This window comes from Lithobates pipiens, unplaced genomic scaffold, assembly GCF_037356315.1.
Source record: "Lithobates pipiens isolate NorthernLeopardFrog02 unplaced genomic scaffold, aLitPip1_a1.2 Scaffold_18, whole genome shotgun sequence".
NCBI lineage: Eukaryota > Metazoa > Chordata > Amphibia > Anura > Ranidae > Lithobates > Lithobates pipiens.
This window is the reverse complement of record NW_027507758.1, coordinates 326,478,462-326,499,748: the sequence shown is the minus strand read 5'-3', so window position 1 is coordinate 326,499,748 and position 21,287 is coordinate 326,478,462.

Sequence of the window (21,287 nt, the reverse complement as noted above, 5' to 3'; positions counted from 1 at the left end):
AGTGCTGCATGTTTGGCCCAAATCCAAGTCATTTGTGGTTTAAGAAAATGGTGAATTAATGCGACCATTCACATCTATATCAACCAATTACAAACCATGCACTTCCTGGTCTCTGAACTCTGGTCAGGTAGATTAGAAGGTCCCATTATGGGGTTCTCTTAGGTGCCAGCCTCCACCCTATAAATGACAGTGTTCCCAGCAGGCTTTTAAAAATGTGTGGCAGAGAAAACATGGAGTATTTAGGTACAGATCACAGAGTGTTTGCAGGAAGGGTCAGTTATTGTTCTTGGTGATTGCTGGAAACAGACAGACTTGCTGTGTATTGTATAGTCCTGAGGGTTATAGGAATAGAAAACAAAGTCGGTGAACAGAGAGCTGGTTACTGATGGTGACTGCTGAAAACTGATATATTGGGGCATAGTTTAATGATGGTGTGACGGGACACATCTTATCACAGCTCCACTGCAGATCTTCAGTAATACTGCATATAACAAAACTAAGTCTGCATTATGGGGAGAAACAATGACTCCTGATCCTCCTGAGCCCCACCTGCTACCTCAGTCCAAGTCCCTGACACCTCCATCTATCAGGACATTCTGTACTGTGGGAATTTGTACTTAACAAGCAGCAGTGTCACAAACATGGTCGAGGCCGAGATGATGAGAGGGTGGCCCTTACATTTCTTGTTCTGTTTCCCCTGGGGGTGATAAAAGGGTATACCAGGGTACAGAGTGGCATGGGTGCGTGTAAGAGATCTGGTTCAAAATATCTTGAAAGCAGAAGTGTAGCTGAAGCAGGTCATAACTGGCAGTAGGAAGATAGAGGATCACAGGTGCGTGATCAGACAGGCAGAGGTCATCAAAGATCGGGCAGCAGGAGTGCAAGTCCAGAACCAGGAGCGTATTCTCAGACAAGCCAGGGTCAGTATCAAGCGAGCAGAAGATGTATTGGGACAACAGGAAGCAAAGTCGGGTCATATACCAGAATCAGCAACAGAAGTTTGAAAACAAGCAGAATTGATGGGATACAGACGAGCACAGGATCAAGTCACAAGCAGAAGTAAGTGACAACCTCTCAGCAATGAACTTGAGTCCTGTAAGGTTTAAATAGGCTAGTAGGTGCCAAAGTTCACCAAACAAGCATGCTCACGCACATGAGCACATGCACAATGCTAATGCTCATGCACACTTGTATGCGCACGTGTCCGTAAAGATGCACGCTAGGGCCTAAGGCTGTTCTGTGTGCATGCACATTCCTTTGAGCATGGGCTTTCCTTTGGGCAGAGGCATTTTTTTGAACATGACTCTTCTGACAACCAGAGTGCCCATACATAGATATTAATGTGACTATTACCCGCTGAACCGGCTGAATTTCGATCCATGTATGGCCAGTTTAAATCTTCACATTTCTGTGTCAGAAGTTTCTTTTTGTATTCAAACACGAGGCATCCAGCTTGACTGACCCTTAGACCCCTTTCACACCAGGGCATTTTGCAGGCGCTATAGCGTTAAAAATAGCGCCTGCAAAATGCCCTAAAGAAGTTGCACCATTGTGTGTAGTGTGAAAGCCCCAAGGGCTTTCACACTACAGCGGTGCGCTGGCAGGACGTCAGAAAAAAGTCCTGCCAGCAGCTTCTTTGGAGCGGTGAAGGAGTGGTGTGTTTACCGCTCCTCCACCGCTGCTGCCCATTGAAATCAATGGGGCAGCGCTGTAATGCCGCCGGCAAAACGCCGCTATTGCGGCGTATAACCAGCGGTTTTAACCCTTTCGCGGCCGCTAGTAGGGGGTAAAAGTGCCCCGCTAGCGGCCGAAATGTGCCGCAAATCCGCCGCAAATCCGGCGGTAAAACGCCGCTAAAAATAGCAGCGTTTTACCGCCAACGCAAGGTGCGGTGTGGTGTGAAAGGGGTCTTAGTCTGTAGTCTGAGAACTAATATTTGCTGTGCTGAGAGAGTTCACCAAGCAGTCTTTCGGCACATTAACACTCCCACATTTGTGAGGCAACCACATAGGAAATGGTGAGGCCTGGATTGGATACTGTGTGACCTGTGTTGCTTGTCTCTTTAGCAAATAGGTACAAACTAGTATGGATAAATATCGATTAGCCATGGCACTACAAACTGCAGCCACAACATGTGAGTCCATCATTACAAAGGAAGTCAAACAAATGACACAGGGACTAAAACTACACTAATACTTAGGTAAAATAACAACAACATTTGAAAGTGTAAGGGATACTCTTTAGGCTATTTTCAATAACACACCAGGGCTACCCTTCTTGAATAAAATAGAAACTGGCAGTGCACACAGGGCACTCTGTCTAATTCTTGCGATGCAATCTGTCAATTCCACCCATATTCAACTAAAGCCGCGTACACACGGGCGGACTGTATGGCCTACTTAGTCCGTCATACAATCCGACGGACAGTCCGTCATACTTTCGAATGAACGGACTTGACCACACACGGATAGCCAAACAGTCCGACAAAAGCTTGCGCGATGACGTGTACAGCACGTACGATGGGACTAGAAATAGGAAGTCCAATACACAGCAAAGCACCTTTCCGCCGTGTAAATCCTTTCTGAGCATGCGCCATTCTTAGTCCGTCCAACTAGCCTACTGACGAGCGGATTGTCCGCTGAAACCAAAGTACGACGGACAGAATTTCCAAAAATCCGAAATGCTTAGTACGCCAGACTGCACGCTGAAAAAGTCAGCTGAAGCCCACACACGAGCGGACTGTCCGCTGAAATGTGTTTCGGTGGACTAAGTAGGCCATACAGTCCGCCCGTGTGTACGCGGCATAAGATATTATGTGTGATCTTGAATTTAATGAGATACTGTAATAAATCTTGCTGGACTTGTCCTGGATCACACTATAACAAAGGTGATCATTGCAAACCTTGTTGACACTGCTGTGAAATAACAAAATTCCCTGCCAATGGGGATTTCCATTAAGCTACAGCATCAGATGGGATAGCAAAACTAAAATAACAAAAGGATCGTTGAAGATTTACCTTAATTTTGTGTGCATTTAGGTATCACTTGCCCTAATCCCCTGAGATGGGAGCCTCTCCCTAAAGTTGGCCCAGAACCCCTTTTTATGGCAAGAAGTCTCTTTGAAGAAGATAATTTGCAGCAGGACCACATAACTGGTTCCTACCCAAGAAGACACGACTAAGGCAGCCCTACATTGATCATTTTTTTTTCTTTCAACCAGTGGGTTGAACAAAAATAAGATTTGATTCCCCCATTTACATACTTGATATAGATGGGGAATCCTTCCTGCTGTGATATGGTATTCTGACAGTGGGGGGCCTTCTCCGTGATCAGAATACAATGATCAATGTTGCCTGCTTTTGCCAGCGACACTGATTCTTCAGGAAAAACACACCATGCTGGGATTACACAAGTTGATTATTTGATCAACTTGAGTATCACCAGTCTGCCCATACATCGATCAAAATACATCCACTGCCTGCTGAACTGGGAGAGTTTTGATCTACAGTATGTATGGGCAGCTTAAAGTAAAAGTAGAAATTGACAGAGCACACAGACTGAGCACAGAGGCTTTTGACAAAATACAGTGAATTTTAATTCCAACTGACCGCTCTTAATATCAATTTTGATTTGCCTCGCTACATCCTGCCTCCACTCTCTGGAGGATTGCTAGAGTTAGTGGTAGACTCTCTATGTTAACCACTGACTCTGCACCTTTCGTTGTCACTTATTGATTTTGCATAACACAACACCTATGGCTTTTCCCTAAAAATGTTAATTATATTGTAGATGCCTGTTAATTTTACCTATCCCTATAAATATGGTTTACATTAGGAAAGTATGTCCCCCCTCTTCCTCCTGGGGTAATGTTCCTCTTCTTTCTCCCAATATCTTTGCTCATTTTTTGAGACATAAATCATTGACAGGTTTTCTTATCTTGAAACTGCCTCAATTTTAGCTGGTTTTAAGCCATTCAAATGTTTTATTTTCTATTTTTTTTTCTGTTTGGTCTCATTAGACTGTCGCTGTAAGTGACCTAAATTGAGCATGAGCAGCATGTCTCAACTGGAGATAAAGGAGTAGGTGAGTTGAGGGAACCCCCAAACTATGTTTGTCTTGTAAGAAAATAGTTCATTCTGTCTTCTTGAAATAATTGATGTAGGAATGTAAACCCCCTAGTGGTCCAATAGCCCACACTGGGTACTGATGGGAATTCAGAAAGAAGGGAATTACCCCATATAGGTTTGTTGATGGAGGAAAACCAGTCAGTATAATAACTGCATGAGTTAACATATAAGATAGTCTTAAGCGAGGTTTTTTATAATGGAAGCACCTAGTTTGTCTGTAGACAGCATTGTTGACCTCCTGAGTATATACAAACGTACAGTGGTGTGAAAAAGTGTTTGCCCCCTTCCTCATTTCCTGTTCCTTTGCATGTTTGTCACACTTAAGTGTTTCGGAACATCAAACCAATTTAAACAATAGTCAAGGACAACACAAGTAAACACAAAATGCAATTTGTAAATGAAGGTGTTTATTATTAAAGGTGAAAAAAAATCCAAACCATCATGGCCCTGTGTGAAAAAGTGATTGCCCCCTAAACCTAATAACTGGTTGGGCCACCCTTAGCAGCAACAACTGCAACCAAGCGTTTGCGATAATGTGCAATGAGGCTTTTACAGCGTTCTGGAGGAATTTTGGCCCACTCATCTTTGCAGAATTGTCCTAATTCAGTTACATTAGAGGGTTTTCGAGCATGAACGGCCTTTTTAAGGTCATACCACAACATCTCAATAGGATTCAGGTCAGGACTTTGGCTAGGCCACTCCAAAGTCTTCATTTTGTTTTTCTTCAGCCATTCGGTGGTGGACTTGCTGGTGTGTTTAGGATCATTGTCCTGCTGCAGAACCCAAGTTCGTTTCAGCTTGAGTACACGAACAGATGGTCGGACATTCTCCTTCAGGATCTCTTGGTAAACAGCAGAATTCATAGTTCCTTTTATCACGGCAAGTCTTCCAGGTCCTGAAGCAGCAAAACAGCCCCAGACCATCACACCACCACCACCATATTTTACTGTTGGTATAATGTTCTTTTTATGAAATGCAGTGTTCCTTCTACGCCAGATATACTTGGACACACACCTTCCAAAGAGTTCCACTTTTGTCTCATCGGTCCACAGAATGTTGTCCCAAAAGTCTTGGGGATCATCAAGATGTGTTGTGGAGAAATTGAGACGAGCTTTGATGTTCTTTTTGCTCAGCAGTGGTTTTCTCCTTGGAACTCTGCCATGCAGGCCATTTTTGCCCAGTCTTTTCCTGATGGTGGAGGCATGAACGCTGACCTTAACTGAGGCAAGTGAGGCCTGCAGTTCCTTGGACGTTGTTGTGGGGTCTTTTGTGACCTCTTGGATGAGTCATCGCTGCGCTCTTGGGGTAATTTTGGGCGGCCGGCAACTCCTGGGAAGGTTCACCACTGTTCCATGTCTTCGCCATTTGTGGATAATGGCTCTCACTGTGGTTCGCTGGATTCCCAAAGCTTTGGAAATGGATTTATATCCCTTAACAGACTGATAGATCTCAATTACTTTCTTTCTCAATTGTTCCTGAATTTCTTTGGGTCTCGGCATGATGTGTAGCTTTTAAGGATCTTCTGGTGGACCTTACTGTGTCAAGCAGCTCCTATTTAAGTGATGCCTTGATTGTGAACAGGTGTGGCAATAATCAGGCCTGGGTGTGGCTAGAGAAATTGAACTCAGGTGTGGACAACCACAGTTATAGTATGTTTTAACAAGGGGGGCAATCACTTTTTCACACAGGGCCATGATGGTTTGGATTTTTTTTCACCTTTAATAATAAACACCTTCATTTACAAATTGCATTTTGTGTTTACTTGTGTTGTCCTTGACTATTGTTTAAATTGGTTTGATGTTCCGAAACACTTAAGTGTGACAAACATGCAAAGGAACAGGAAATGAGGAAGGGGGACAAACACTTTTTCACACCACTGTAGGTCAAATTGGGCTTAATATCTCTAAATATATGGTTAGCTTCACAAGGTAAATCATCATCCACAGCCCTGCAATACTGTCCTTTAATCTTGAGCTGTTCTCCACAGTACCTCTACTCTCTGTGGAGAACAGTGCAAGATTAAAGGAGAGTATTGCAGGGTTGTGGATGGTGATTTACCTTGAGAGGCTGACCAGAGATATTAAGCACAATTTGACCTACCTTAGTATATACTCAGGAGGTCAACAACTTGTGATTTGCACAACTTTTAAACACTTGGGATACTTGCTGTAATTGAGATGCCATTTGAGACACAGAGGTTATCGATAAGAGACACCCAGTAGATCTAGGAAGCCCTGGAGATCTGGAGTTCCATGCTGGAGATTGTTAACCCAATTTGCACTCTCTGACCTCCCTGAGTAAGGTGATCCGGTAAGCCTTCCATCTTACTAGAGGTAACAGGTATCACAAGGTCAAAAACTCATATCAAGTCACATCGTTTACATTACATTTTTACAGTCACTTTTATGGACTTTTTTCCTTGCTAATAACATTTTTTTACCAATCCTTTACACGATACTGTTGTATATGATTATAGTATATTTTATGATTGTATATTTATATTTAGCGCTGCACTTTCTTTACACACTTTAATATTTTTGTTTATTTCTGTAGCGCAAGTTTTTTTTTCACATTAATTGGGCCAGACTGAGTTTTTGAAGAGGTGGCATCCTATGAAAATGCCACATTTTAAAACAAAATGAATTCCCAGCAAAGTCCATTTTTGGGTGGAACTCCACTTTAAATTTAGAAATTATTTACAGATTACACTTGATTTTAGAGGGAAATTTAAATGTGAAAAAATTATAATTTTCACGAATTGTTGTTTACAGATAACAGAGTCTTGCCAAGATTCAGTCCTTATGGTGTGGTCTTGTCTGATGGTTCGTACTATCTGGTAGGAACCTATGAATTTAAAAGGCTCAGTACTTGTGGAGTACTTTGCAAAAGATATATAACACAGTCATCTTAATGAGAAAGAGAATTTTAAGAATGCAAACACAATTTCTCATTTGCATTTAAAGGGATTGATTTACTATAGAAATAGAACATGCTCATTTTGAAAAGTGTCATTTCACTTTGAAAATAATTTTTTTATTAGCTTAGTGAATACAGTGAAAAAATACATGTTGCACAGAATACCCAATAATGTAAAATAAAAACAGGATTTTTGTTTGCACACAATCGGATCATCAAGGTCAACAGAGCTTCATGTCATTCACTAAACTGAGGGAAATTCCCTTGAAAAATGAAAATTCATACAACTAAGTTAGCCTATAGTCCTTTGGTAAATCAACCTCATAGATTGCCAAAATAAAACTGTCAGTAAATGTCTGCCCAATTTCAACATTATCTGTGTGGTTTGTATTGGTTTAACTGAAAGTAGAGATATAATCGGATGGTATAACAAAATTAGATTTAATAAAACACAGAAAAGAAACAGCAACTGTTTAAATGTCAAATTGTCCAGTATGGCCTTGATTTTTTTTCAGTACTAGAAAAGTGCTTGGTTGGACTGATTGTTTTAAGGACATGTGTCATCTAACACTTGTCACAGATAAAGCAGTAGCAGCCTCTGGATGTTAACAGAGTGCTCCTGAAACAAGCAAGATGTCATGTGCCACTTTGTGAGAGATAACTCAGCATTAATGTTGTAAAGGCTACAGGAAAGATAGGGAAGGTCAATAGTTAATTAGGCTATTATCACATAAATGTGAAAGTGACAGGATGGGGTAGTGAAACATATTCATAGGTTGTATATTGTTTGTTCGATTTTTTGTTTTTAGTCTCATTTTTCCTACCTTCTCATTCCTAAGAGCATTGGAAAAATGCATATTAACATGCACAATAGAAAAAAAGAGATTACTCCATAAAAAAATAACATTGTGTCTATTGCAAGCTTACAATAAACCTGTCAGGCAATCAGAAATAATAAAACTAACAACATTGCTGGAATCTTCGGGTGCCTGAAGGTATGTTTGGGAATCCTCAATTAGTTTTCTGTATATTTGTAGGCCTATACTATACAATGGGATATGATGTCTGCCCTTCTGATTCAGATATGAGCCTTGCGCCTTCCTGAAGCTAAGTCATATCCGCACAGTAAAATTCCAATGGTAGAGGCTCAATGGCCATCTGTGGCTCTGACTATGGATTGTAATATAACACTGGTGAGCCATAGATTCCATAGGGGATGAGGCACAGGTCAGAGGTAGGCAGAGGATGAAGTCCTATGTATAATGTAGGCTTGGGTTTCAGAAACTCCCAAGGCCTACAGAAAACGAATAAAAAGCAAGACACTAGCACATACATAGTAATTACATATAATCAAAGAGTGAATAATAATCCAAATAGGCTTGAAAGTCCAAAATGATAAAAAAAAAGTAAAAAATTCCTTATAAAAGGTGGGCCACCACAATGTGTACAAAATACGCGCTTACTGATAACATATATAATATGCCAACAGCTTTTCTCCTCAGGCATAAGTGGCCAAGACTCAGGAGCTGACAAGCAAAATGCATTGAGGCTGCGCGTCTGTCATACGTGATGTCATTTCCAGCTTGATCTGGGTAGGACATTCGGCTGTTTGGAACGCACGCCGGCTCGAACTGAGAGGTGTGCAGGACACAATAACCAGGCTATTTGTGTTGGTGTTGACTTTAGCACCGTTAAATGTAAGTGGAAAACCCTATTTTATCCTTTCTGTGCTTCTCTGCTTTTAATAAAATGTTATTACACTATTCTGGATTATTATTTGTTTTTATCCTGGGTCTCGGCCACTTATGCCCGAGGAGAAAAGCTGTTGACAATTTCCAATTTATCACTACCACTCCCTAAGTGTCAGAAACCATGAAATCAGGCTGAGACAGAAGTACAGTTAAATCAGACTTGTTTAATAATAAAAGTACAAAGAACAAACATAGCCAAAACATAGCCAAAGTTCAGTAACCGGAACGGATAGTCAGCCAAGCCAGAAGTCAGGGATCAATGTAGTGGAACAGCAAGCAGGATCTGGAGCCAGAAGGTATGTCAGCAAAGCTAGTCTTTAACCACTTCCCACCCGGCCAATGCATATATACGGCCGGGTGGGAGCCGTCTACTCCTGATAGGACGTTCCTGAACGTCATTCAGAAGTAGCGGGATCGCGCGCGCGCGTGCCCGCGCAGCGGCGCGATCCCGATGTGCTCGTGTCACCCGGACACGGCACATCTGAGATCGGCAGGAGGGCTCTGTGATTGGCCCTCCTGATCACATGACGGCCGTGTCCAATCATGGCCGTCATGTGATGTAAACAAACAGCCGGTTGCTAGGCAATCTGCTCTCCTCTCCTCACACGGAAGTCATCGCTGAGGAGAGGAGAGCAGAACGCTACAGCCGGCTGATGATCAGTGAGTATGGGCTGCTTTTTACAGCTTTTTACTCACTGATCATCAGTCTAGTGTCAACACACAACACACCACACAGTACAAACACAGTCCCCACATATGTCCCCAAACCACACATGTCCCCAAAACATACATGTCCCCAAATAATAAAAACACATGTCCCTAATAATAAAAACATGTCCCCCACATATGTCCCACTAAAATCACATGTCCCAATGATTATCTGCACACATATGTACATGATCATTTGCGTACATATGTCCGTGATCACACAAACCAATTATTATACAGTTAACGGAATTTTTTTTACCAAAAACATGTAGCAGAATATATTTTGGCTTAAATTTATGACAAAATTTGATTTTATTGGATTTCTTTTCAAATAGAAAAAAGAAAATATTGTTTTTTTTCCAAATTTCCGCTTTTTTTGCGCTTATATCGCAAAAAATAAAAAACGGAGTCGTGAATAAATAACACCAAAATAAAGCTCTATTTGTGCGAACAAAATGATAACAATTTCATTTGGGTACAGTGTAGCATGACCGCGCAATTGTCACTGAAAGCGCGAAAGCTGAAAATTGGGCTGGGAAGGAAGGGGGTGAAAGTGCCCTGTATTGTAGTGGTTAAACAGGAACGCATGAGATAGTTTCTTGTGATGTGACCAAGGTAAAGGCAGAGCTCCTCTGGACTGGACGGCGTAAGTAGGCAGGACTGCCGAGCAAGATCATCAACAGCTGAGTAACTGTGGAGAGAGATGGGAGCTGGAAATTAGCCAACAGCTGAATGGCCAGCTCAGAGAAGGAAGGACTGGCCTAGCCCTGACACTAATGCCACACGGGCGGACTGTATGGCCTACTTAGTCCGCCGAAACACATTTCAGCGGACAGTCCGCTCGTGTGTGGGCTTCAGCGGACTTTTTCAGCGTGCAGTACGGTGGACTAAGTATTTCGGAATGTTCGAAATACTGTCCGTCGTACTCACATTTCGGCGGACAATCCGGCCGTGTGTATGCCAGTCCGCCGTACTTTTGAAATGAGCGGACTTTTCCCGCCCGGAGAAAAGTCCGCTCATTTCGAGCGGGTCTCCAGGTAGGCGGGGCCCGCGAAGGAGACGTCGCTGGCCCCGCCGCCTGGTATGGACTTAAAGGGGAACCCCAACGCTGAAAAAAATCGGCGTGGGGGGTCCCCCCCAAGTCCACAACAGACCCTTGTCCGAGCACGCTACCCGGCCAGCCAGGAAAGGGGAGCGAGCGAGCGCCCCCGTCCTGAACCGTACCAGGCCGCATGCCCTCAACATGGGGGGGTTCCTTGGGGAAGGGGGGCCGCGCGGCCCCCCCACCCCAAAGCACCTTGTCCCCATGTTGATGAGGACAAGGGCCTCTTCCCGACAACCCTGGCCGTTGGTTGTAGGGGTCTGCGGGCGGGGGGCTTATCGGAATCCGGGAGCCCCCTTTAATAAGGGGGCCCCCCTCCCTATGTGAATGAGTATGGGGTACAATGTACCCTTACCCATTCACCTGTAAAATAAAAGTACCAAACAAAACACAACACACGAGATAAAATACTTTATTGCACAGCTCCGGGGGTCTTCCGTCTTCGGGGGTCTTCTCGCCGGACTCCTCCGCTATCTTCTTGTAGCTCTTTTGCTAGCGGAGGAGTCCGGCTTTCTTCCTCACCGCCGGCCTCTTCTCCCGACTTCGGGGGTCTTGTCCCCCTCTTCGGTTCTTCTGCCGGGCCACCGCGCCTTCTTATAGCTCTTTTACAGGCGGTGGCCCGGTCTTCTGTCACCGCCGCCGCCGCCGCCTTCCGTTCTTCTTTTTCTTCTTCTTCTCCAGGAGATGTTGCCTCGACGATCTCTCCGGCCGGAATGCCAGGGACGCACTGCGCGGCCACTTATATAGGGACAAGGGGCGGTGTCACATGGCTTTATGTCACATGGGTTGGTCACATGGATTGATGTCACATGGGGACTATGACATCGTAAGGGGGCGGGGTCACCATGTGATACCAACCCATGTGACATAAAGCCATGTGACACCGCCCCTTGTCCCTATATAAGTGGCCGCGCAGTGCGTCCCTGGCATTCCGGCCGGAGAGATCGTCGAGGCAACATCTCCTGGAGAAGAAGAAGAAGAAGAACGGAAGGCGGCGGCGGCGGCGGCGACAGAAGAACCGAAGAGGGGGACAAGACCCCCGAAGTCGGGAGAAGAGGCCGGCGGCGAGGAAGAAAGCCGGACTCCTCCGCTAGCAAAAGAGCTACAAGAAGATAGTGGAGGAGTCCAGCGAGAAGACCCCCGAAGATGGAAGACCCCCGGAGCTGTGCAATAAAGTATTTTATCTCGTGTGTTGTGTTTTTTTTGGTACTTTTATTTTACAGGTGAATGGGTAGGGGTACATTGTACCCCATACTCATTCACATAGGGTGGGGGGCCGGTATCCGGGGGCCCCCTTATTAAAGGGGGCTCCCGGATTCCGATAAGCCCCCTGCCCGCAGACCCCGACAACCAACGGCCAGGGTTGTCGGGAAGAGGCCCTTGTCCTCATCAACATGGGGACAAGGTGCTTTGGGGTGGAGGGGCCGCGCGGCCCCCCCTTCCCCAAGGCACCCCCCATGTTGAGGGCACGCGGCCTGGTACGGCTCAGGAGGGGGGGGCGCTCGCTCGCCCCTCCTTTCCTGGCCGGCCGGGTAGCGTGCTCGGACAAGGGTCTGTTGTGGACTTGGGGGGGACCCCCACGCCGATTTTTTTCGGCGTTGGGGTTCCCCTTTAAGTCCATACCAGGCGGCGGGGCCAGCGACGTCTCCTTCGCGGGCCCCGCCTACCTGGAGATGCGCTCGAAATGAGCGGACTTTCCTCCGCGTGGGTGGGCGAGTCCGTTCATTTCAAAAGTAGGGCGGATAGTATGGCGGACTTAGTACGCCGTATTAGTCCGCTCAAAAAGTGGTGTGTGTGGTCAAGTCCGTTCATTCGAAAGTATGACGGACTGTCCGTCGGATTGTCTGACGGACTAAGTTGGCCAGACAGTCCGCCCGTGTGTATGCGGCTTTAGACACTAAAGGCACATATTATATATGTTGTTGGTAAGCGTGCATTTTGTACACATTGTGGTGGAGCACCTTTTATGAGAAGTATTTGAGGCATTCTTATACACATGAGCACGGCGATTGGAGTTTTTTTCCCTGCAAAGATTTAGGAATATATATTTTTTCTGGACTGTGATATTATTTAAAAGGTTTTTTTTTTTCAAAATTTTTAACCATTTTGGACTTTCAAGACTATCTGGATTATTATTCCCTCTTTGATTATATGTAATTACTATATATGTGCTAGTGCCTTGATTTTTATTGCTTTCCTTTTCAGAGGAGGTTTATTCACTTAAAGGGGCAGTTTCACATTTTTGATTTTTTAGTGTCTTAATATTCTGTGTTGGCGCCAAGGTTTACTGTTATTGAATACACTGCAGATAACTGTAAAAAATTAAAAAAAGAAAAGAATTGCTCTAGGTGTAAATTGAACAATACATAAATAAATGAACAAAAAAACTGTGAAGGATACCCTGCAGCTAAGCACTACAACCCTGATATAGGGCACAAAGAAATACAAATAGACAAAAAGTGCAGTGCTGAAAAAAGCTAACTGAGGATTAATGGGCAATTTTAAGAACCAAAAGGTCCCTGAATTTTAACACTAGTTAGTTTGATTGACTTTGAACGTCTAGCAGGATCGTTTCATATGGGGTCTCATAACATGTTTATTTAAGGTTCTGAATCTTAAAACCCATTCAAAAGACTGGTAAACAGCCTTGTATTTAAAATGATACAAGTCATATTATAATTTACTATTCGGTCTGTGAATTTGACAATATAATTTAGTTGTCATTCTTATCGTCTAGATTAGAAAAACAAGCCACACACTATTGGAATATTTTCTGCAAAATACTAAGTTTAGCTAAAGCTAAGGTCCTTCTGACAATTAGGATAATTGAAGACACTAACCACAAAGTCATACAAACATATTTTGACATATTTATGACCAAGTTAAAATGTGTAACTTTTCAAATCTAATCAACTGACACATGCATCAGTATTATTTATATTTGAGTCACTGTAAAAACAATACAACAGAAGTCAATTGTTGTTAATTAAAACATCTTTTGAAATACTAATTGGGAAAACATAAGGTTGGTCCAGATATCCAGCCACTAGTAATCAAAAGTGGATTTCTAAAGGGAGGTTAGGCTAATATATCAGCAAATGAAGCACCATAAACATGATTAATATGCACATTAGACTTTCCTTATCACAATTCCCTGGCAGTTTTTATCCGGTCATGGTTAAAATTACATTGAGCTGTTCTTTTCTTTCTATAAAATACAGATTACGTGGAGACAGCAGTCTGAGTAAGTCAAGTTTCCTCTCCTCAGAACATTAATTATTATTCCTGGTTTAGTATTCCTTATCTATTACTGCTGAAAGATGGGGGTTTTAATACCTAGCCCGCTGATCGATAAAAATATATATAAAAAAAATAAAAATAAATGTATATATATATATATATATAAAGGAAAATCTGGTGTACTGGTAGTTTGTTTTACTATAATAATGCTCAATAACTTTACAGATAATATTACGCAACAGGGTTGATTTACAAAAGGGATAGAGGCTGTTCACCTAGCAAAGTGAATGTTTAATTTGAAAAGTGTATGTTGACTTTGCAAAATGAATATTAGTGATGAATAAGAAGCTGTGTTCATTTTAAATAACCTATGATGTGTGAGAGAAATAAAAAAAAAATGTTATTGCTAGCATTGGACATTCAAAGAGAATGCAGCTTCACCTAATTCACGAATATTCACTTACTTACATGCATTTCATGACGTTAATATTCACTTTGTTAGGTAAACAGCCTTGCATTTACATTCCTTTAGTAACTCCATCCTAGCAGTTGAACCCTAACATTATTAGATATAGCAGTTTGTACAACATTTTTTTTAGACATCAATGTTTTATTGAAGATTTATTTTTAGGATAGTTAGGAAAGAACAACTGCATAGCCAAACAATAAAATGGCTAATACAAAAAGTTAAACATTCACTATGTCCTCTGGAGGATCCGGCCGCCTTGGTCTCCCCCCTTACCCTATCTCCCCCAAGACTGTCCGTACTGTTGCTCTGTACCCCCTGCGCTGCTCTGTTTCAGTGCTTTGCTTTACCCCCTATCCACTGGACTGTGTTATTTGTTATTACATTGCACCCTCTTTATTAGTTTGGCTTATGCTACCAGCTGTTCCCACTCGGAATGATGATTTATTTTTTTGATGTGACTCCGTTTTATTTACGTACTGTATGTATTATGTACTTTGTGCCTGTAGTTTTTTTCTTTTTTGTTTTTCCTCAACCCAATAAACATCTTGTTTGTAAAAAAAAAAAAAACATTCACTATGTCCTATCTGGATGTGGGACTCTGTATGGCCTACAATTCTTGTTCTGTTGTTGCAGATTAAAAAAAAAAAAAAAACCCTTGAACCACTGCAGGTATAAATACATATAATACAAATATGTTTCAAAGAAAAAAGGAAAAACAAGAAAGAAAAAAAAAAAAGAAAAGAAAATGCACAGAATAAAGTAAAATTTTTGTATGTAACACAAGGTTACAAACAGGGGGACTGATGTAAGGGGGCACTGGAGGCACTGATGTAAGGGGGCACTATTGGGGACACTAATGTAAAGGGGCACTGATGTAAATGGGACACTCTGAGGGACACTGATGTAAGGGGGCACACTGGGGGCACTAATGTAAGTTGGCACTCTGAGGCTCTGATATAAGGGGGCACACTGGAGGCTCTAATGTAAGGTGGCACTTTTGGGGTTGTAATGTAAGGTGGATTCTGGGGTTCTGTTGAAAGGGGGTACTGATGTAAGATGGCACTCATGGGCATTGATGTAAGGGGGGACTCTGGGGCTCTGATGTAAGGGGGCACTTTGGGGGCCCTGATGTAGAGTGGCACTTTTGGGGTACAGGTGTAAGGGGGCACTCTTGGGGCACTGATGTAAGGAAGCATTCAGGGGGCTCCGATGTAAGGGGCACTCTGGGGCTCTGATGTAAGGGGCACTCTAGTTGCACTGATATAAGGGGGCACTCTGGGGGCACTGAAGTAAAGGGGCACACTGATGAATAGGGGGAATTCTGGGGACATGGACATACGGTTGGACAATAGTGTAAATGTGGCATTCAATCTGACTGCTGCTCTCCATATGTTGTTTTATTTGTCACTTACTCCTGACCTCCGTACGCTATACATTATGCTGTTTATGAACCTGACCAAGGTATTCATTGGGGGTTATTTACAAAAGGCAAATCCACTTTGCACTGCATGTGTACTTGAAAGTGATTTTATCATCCAATAACGTGCAAGTTAAAATGCTGTTTTTTATTTTCCTTGCATGTCCCCCGCTCGGATTTACAGTGCTTTTCCTTTAATAAATAACCCCCATTATCTCAACAGTTGCTGGTTTTAATGAATTTCTTCTTTAAGGTGGGCTCAATAAGACAAATACTGTATATCCTTTTTATGTGCATAAAGAATATTTAATGGAAACGTTTCTTTGACCTGAGGTTTATTTGTGTCTGTGAGACTGTCAGTTGTGGCACAATCATTGGTATTTTGTGGGTACAAGGATTGTGGTATATGTGTACATTGTATACAACAACATTTGCAGGAGAGTTAGTCTGTTGAAAAACAGCAGACTTACTGGCCAGATCACCAGATAAAAATGATAGAAAGAAAGCCTAATAAAGAAGATTAATGCAGCCATCCTATGTAAGAACTGGTATTAGGCAATTTACTGGTTCCTTTATTACCACTTTAGTATTTTTAATGTTTAGTATTGTTAATATTTACATATATAAACCAACCCAATGTATATTTTTTGAGGCATAATAAGTCTTTTGAACATGTTTTTGGAAAATTTGGAAAGAATATTTACTTCAGCCCCGGAAGGTTTTACTCCCATCCTCACCAGAGCATTTTCTGCAATTTGGCACTGAGCTGATTTAACTGGTAATTGTGCAATGCTGTACCCAAACAAAATTTGAGTCCTTTTTTCCCCCACAAATAGAGCTTTCTTATGGTGGTATTTGATCACCACTGGGTTTTAATTTTTTTGCAAAATAAACAAATAATTTTTTGAAAAAATATATTTTCTACTTCTTGTTTTAAAGAAAATCCAATAAACTAAATTTTTGTCATACATTTAAGCCAAAATATATTCAGCCACATGTCTTGGGTGAAAAAAACTTTCAATAAGCATATATTTATTGGTTTGCGCAAACGTTATGGCATCTACAAACTACGATACATTTACTGGAATTTATGTAGCTTTTAGTTTATGACTGCCAATCTCATTTCTTGAGGTGCTAAAAATGGAAGGGCAATACAACTCCCTCCCACCACATTACCCCTTTTTGGAAAGTAGCCACCCCAAAGAATTTGCTGAGAGGCATGTTGAGCCCATTGAATATTAAATTTTTTTGTCACAAGTGATTGAAAAATTACCAAAAATACCAAAATTGGTATATGTGGAATTACACCCCAAAATACTTTCTGCTGCTTCTATGGGGATACCATATGTGAGAGACTTTTTGGGAGCCTAGCCATGTACAGGACCCCAAAAACAATCACTGCCTTCAGAATTTCAAAGAGCATAAATTGCTCATTTCACTTCCTCATAACCTAGCACAGTTTCAGAGGCCCTGAAATCTCAAAATAGCACAAAACCCCCCAAATGACCCAATTTTGGAAAGTAGACGCGCCAAGCTATTTGGTGAGAGGCATGTTGAGTCCATGAAATATTTTATATTTTGCCACAAGTTTCGGCACAATAAAATAAAAAAATGTATTTACTCAAAGTTGCACTAACTTATATATTGCTTACACATGCCATGGGTATACGTGGAATTACACCCCAAATGCATTCTGCTGCTTCTCCTGAGTACGGGCATACCACATGTGTGAGACTGTTTGGGAGCCTAGCTGCGTACAGGACCCTGAAATCCAATCACCGCATTCAGGCTTTCGGGCGTAAATTGTTGATTTCACTCCTCACTACCTATCACAGTTTCAGAGAAATGTAATGTCGCACACACACGAATCAGACTATCTGGCGGACTTAGTCTGTCGGACAAACTGCCGGACTGTCCGCCGGACTTTCCGAATGAGCTACCTGCCCACACATGGTACTTTTGCGCCGGACTATCCGCCCTACGTTTCAAATGAATGGACTCACCCACACACACGGAGGAAAGTCCGTTCATTTTGAGCGCAGCTCCAGGTAGCCGGGACCAGCGAACGAAGCGTCGCTGGCTCCGTCACCTGGTATGGACTTAAAGGGGAATCCCTACGCTGAAAAAACGGTGTGGGGGTCCCCCCCAGGTCCATATCAGACCCTTATCCGAGCACGCTACCCAGCCGGCCAGGAAAGGGGGTGGGGACGAGCGAGCGCCCCCCCTCCTGAGCCGTACCAGGCCGCGTGCCCTCAACATGGGGGGTGCCTTGGGGAAGGGGGGCCATGTGGCCCCCCACCCCAAAGCACCTTGTCCCCATGTTGATGAGGACAAGGGCCTCTTCCCGACGACCCTGGCCGTGGGTTGTCGGGGTCTGCGGGCGAGGGGCTTATCGGAATCCGTGAGCCCCCTTTAATAAGGATCCTGGCCCCCCCACCATATGGGAATGTGTATGGGGTACAATGTGCCAGGGTTTTCGGGTAGAGGCCCTTGTCCTCATCAACATGGGGACAAGGTGCTTTAGGGTGGGGGCCGCACGGCCCCCCTTCCCCAAGGAACCCCCCATGTTGAGGGCACGCAACCTGGTACAGCTCAGGAGGGGGGTTGCTCGATCGTCCCCACCCCCTTTCCTGGCCGGCCGGGTAGCGTGCTCAAGTAAGGTTCTGATATGGACCTGGGGGGAACCCCCACGCCGTTTTTTCGGCGTAGGGATTCCCCTTTAAGTCCATACCAGGTGACGGGGCCAGCGATGCCTCCTTCGCTGGTCCCGGCTACCTGGAGTCGCACTCAAAATGAGCGGACTTTTCTCCGGGCGGGAAAAGTCTGTTCATTTCAACAGTACGGCTGACTAGCACACACACGGCCATATTGTCTGCCGGACTAGCACACACACGGATGTATTGTCCGCAGAAATGCGAGTTCGGCAGACAGATTGATGTGCAAAACTACTTTCTTAGTCCGCCGGACTTTTGGGTAAAAAAACTCAACTTTTCCACTGGATTGTTTGATCGTGTGTACGGGGCTTAACTCTTAAAAATGTGTATTTTGCAATTATCTTAAACCTTTTAATCTTCTAAATTATATGATCAGATTCCTCAAAAAAATAACATTTGGTACCATTAAATTCCTGTAATTTAGTAGTGATGTCGCATTCCCCATATTTGATTCCAATTAACAGTGCATTGGGCATGGGCTTAACCGCTTCCCGACCAACTGCTGCAGTTTTACTGAGGTTCACTAAAATGTTAGGGTGATGCTGGTTAGTTAGTTCATTTTTTATAGCGTCAGGGCACCCAGCATATATTACCTAATAAAAGTTTAACCCCCTGATCACCCGGCGAAAGACATCAGTCAGGTTTCAGCATCAGTTAGGGTCTGCATCACCCCAGGCAGCGTCAGATTAATGCCAGTAGTGCTAACACGCACGCATGCTCCATGCCCCTCCCTTAGTAATATAGTGTCTGAATGGATCAATATCTTTGATCTGATCAGAACTATATTAGCGCCCCCAATAGTTTAGGGTTCCCAAAAATGCAGAATTAGTGGGGTCAGCCCAGATTTCTGCTAGCACTTGCGTTTAGCCCCTTTGCCCAGCCCAGCCCATCCAAGTACAGTATTAATCAATCACTGTCACTTACAAAACACTAAACAAATAACTGCAGCATTCGCAGAGTCAGGCCTGATCCCTGAGAATGCTAACAGTTTTTTTGGTAGTATTTGAAGCAGTCACTGACAGTCAGGAGCTCTTTTTCCTGTGAGTCTCACTAGTGTACCAGTCAATTTAGAAGTCAAAATGTCCAATCAAAAGTACACTAGTGAAGAGGAACTCACCCATCTGTCAAAATTCAGGCTCAGAATGCAAACCTGTAGATAGCAGCGGGACCCTGATAGATAGCTCTGATGACGGAGTAGTGGTCCCTGCCAAGGTCAGGCGTACCCAACCCTGTTCTTCTGCTGTTGTTGAGGTGTAAGAACCGCAGGGCTCTCATATGGAACAGAGAGCCAGTACTAGTGCCTCTTATACTTCTGGTGAACTGGCAAGCACCAGCAGCCTAGTACATCCTGGTCATACATCCAGCACTGCAATAACACTTGGTGACATGACGAGTCCCATAAGTGCAGTTCAAGCTGGTGAGGTGGCTTGCACAACTAGTGTCCTGCAAACTCCAAGAAGACAAAGACAGGCCCATTTAGCCCATAGTGCCCTTCCTGTTGCATTTGCCAATCCGAATTGGGAGCCCACCACTTCTGCAGCACCCATACTTCCCCCATTCACTGGTCAACCCGTAATTCAGGTGGAAACAGTTGATTTTACGTCACTTGATTTTTATTTGCTATTTTTCACGGAATATCTCTATAGATCTACTGTGGACCAAAGCAATTTGTATGATGGTCAATTCATCGCCGCTAATCACCAGTTGACCCTTGCCAGGGATTGAAGACCTATTACGACCTCCAAATTTAAGACCTTCCTGGGCCTATCCCACCTCATGGGCATAACTAAAAAAAGTAAGTTGCGGTTATATTGGTCCATTGACCCAATTCGCCATATGCCCTTATTTTCTGCCTCCATGATCAAGACATGATAAGAGCAGATCTTTTTGTTCATGCATTCCAATGAACTCTGTTGTTGTTATGTACCTTGTAGTGGAGTCTGACTTGTATGAGGAGACCTCTCTTACAGCCCTGGCTCAGGACCCACTGGAGTGGGAACAGTGGCATCGAGAGCACAGTGAGGTAGGAGTGCCTGTGAATACTGTGATGTAGGCACAGATGGATGGATGATGAGTCACCAGGATGCCGGTGTCAACTGAGGCAGGTGCAGGTCAGCGACTCCGTAAGCTGGCAGGTACTGACTGGAGCCAGGGCCAGACTGGGAATAAAAACCAGCCCTGGAAATAATTTCATACCAGCCCCATAGCATTATTATACCAGTCCAACATCATTATTTTCTTGTTCATGAAAGGGAAAACCATGCATTTTAAAGCACATTTAAATTTCAGTTAAATGTAGTAAAAGGGAAGCAATCATCAAGGGGGGAGGGTGATCAGAGACCACCTTCCGTAGAAAAGACACTAAGGTAAAGGGGGGGTTACTAAAATAGGGGGAAACTCCCCCCCTCAGACTGGCCTGGTAGCGCTGTCACTGACCTCCTCTCAGCTGCACCATGCAGGGCTCAGTCAGTCGACTCCAGCTTGGTGGCTCTGGCTTTCCTATAGTCTCCTCTCCACAGGCCACACAAACGTCTGATTTCTCCCATGATCCCCATCCCAGTGGTGCTCCCATTCTTGACTCCTTTCCAGACTCCATCAGAGATTGCAGACATGATATAAGACAAGAGATGGTCAGAGGCTGTGGCATAGTACAGTAGATGGTCTGAGGCTGCGGCATAGTACAGGAGATGGTCAGAGGCTGCAGGCATAGTACAGGAGATGTTACAGGCTGTGGGCATATTACAGGAGATTGTCAGAGACAGTGGGCATGGTACAGGAGATGATCAGAGGCTGTGGGCATATTACAGGGATGGTCAGAGGCTCTGGCCATAGTACAGGAGATG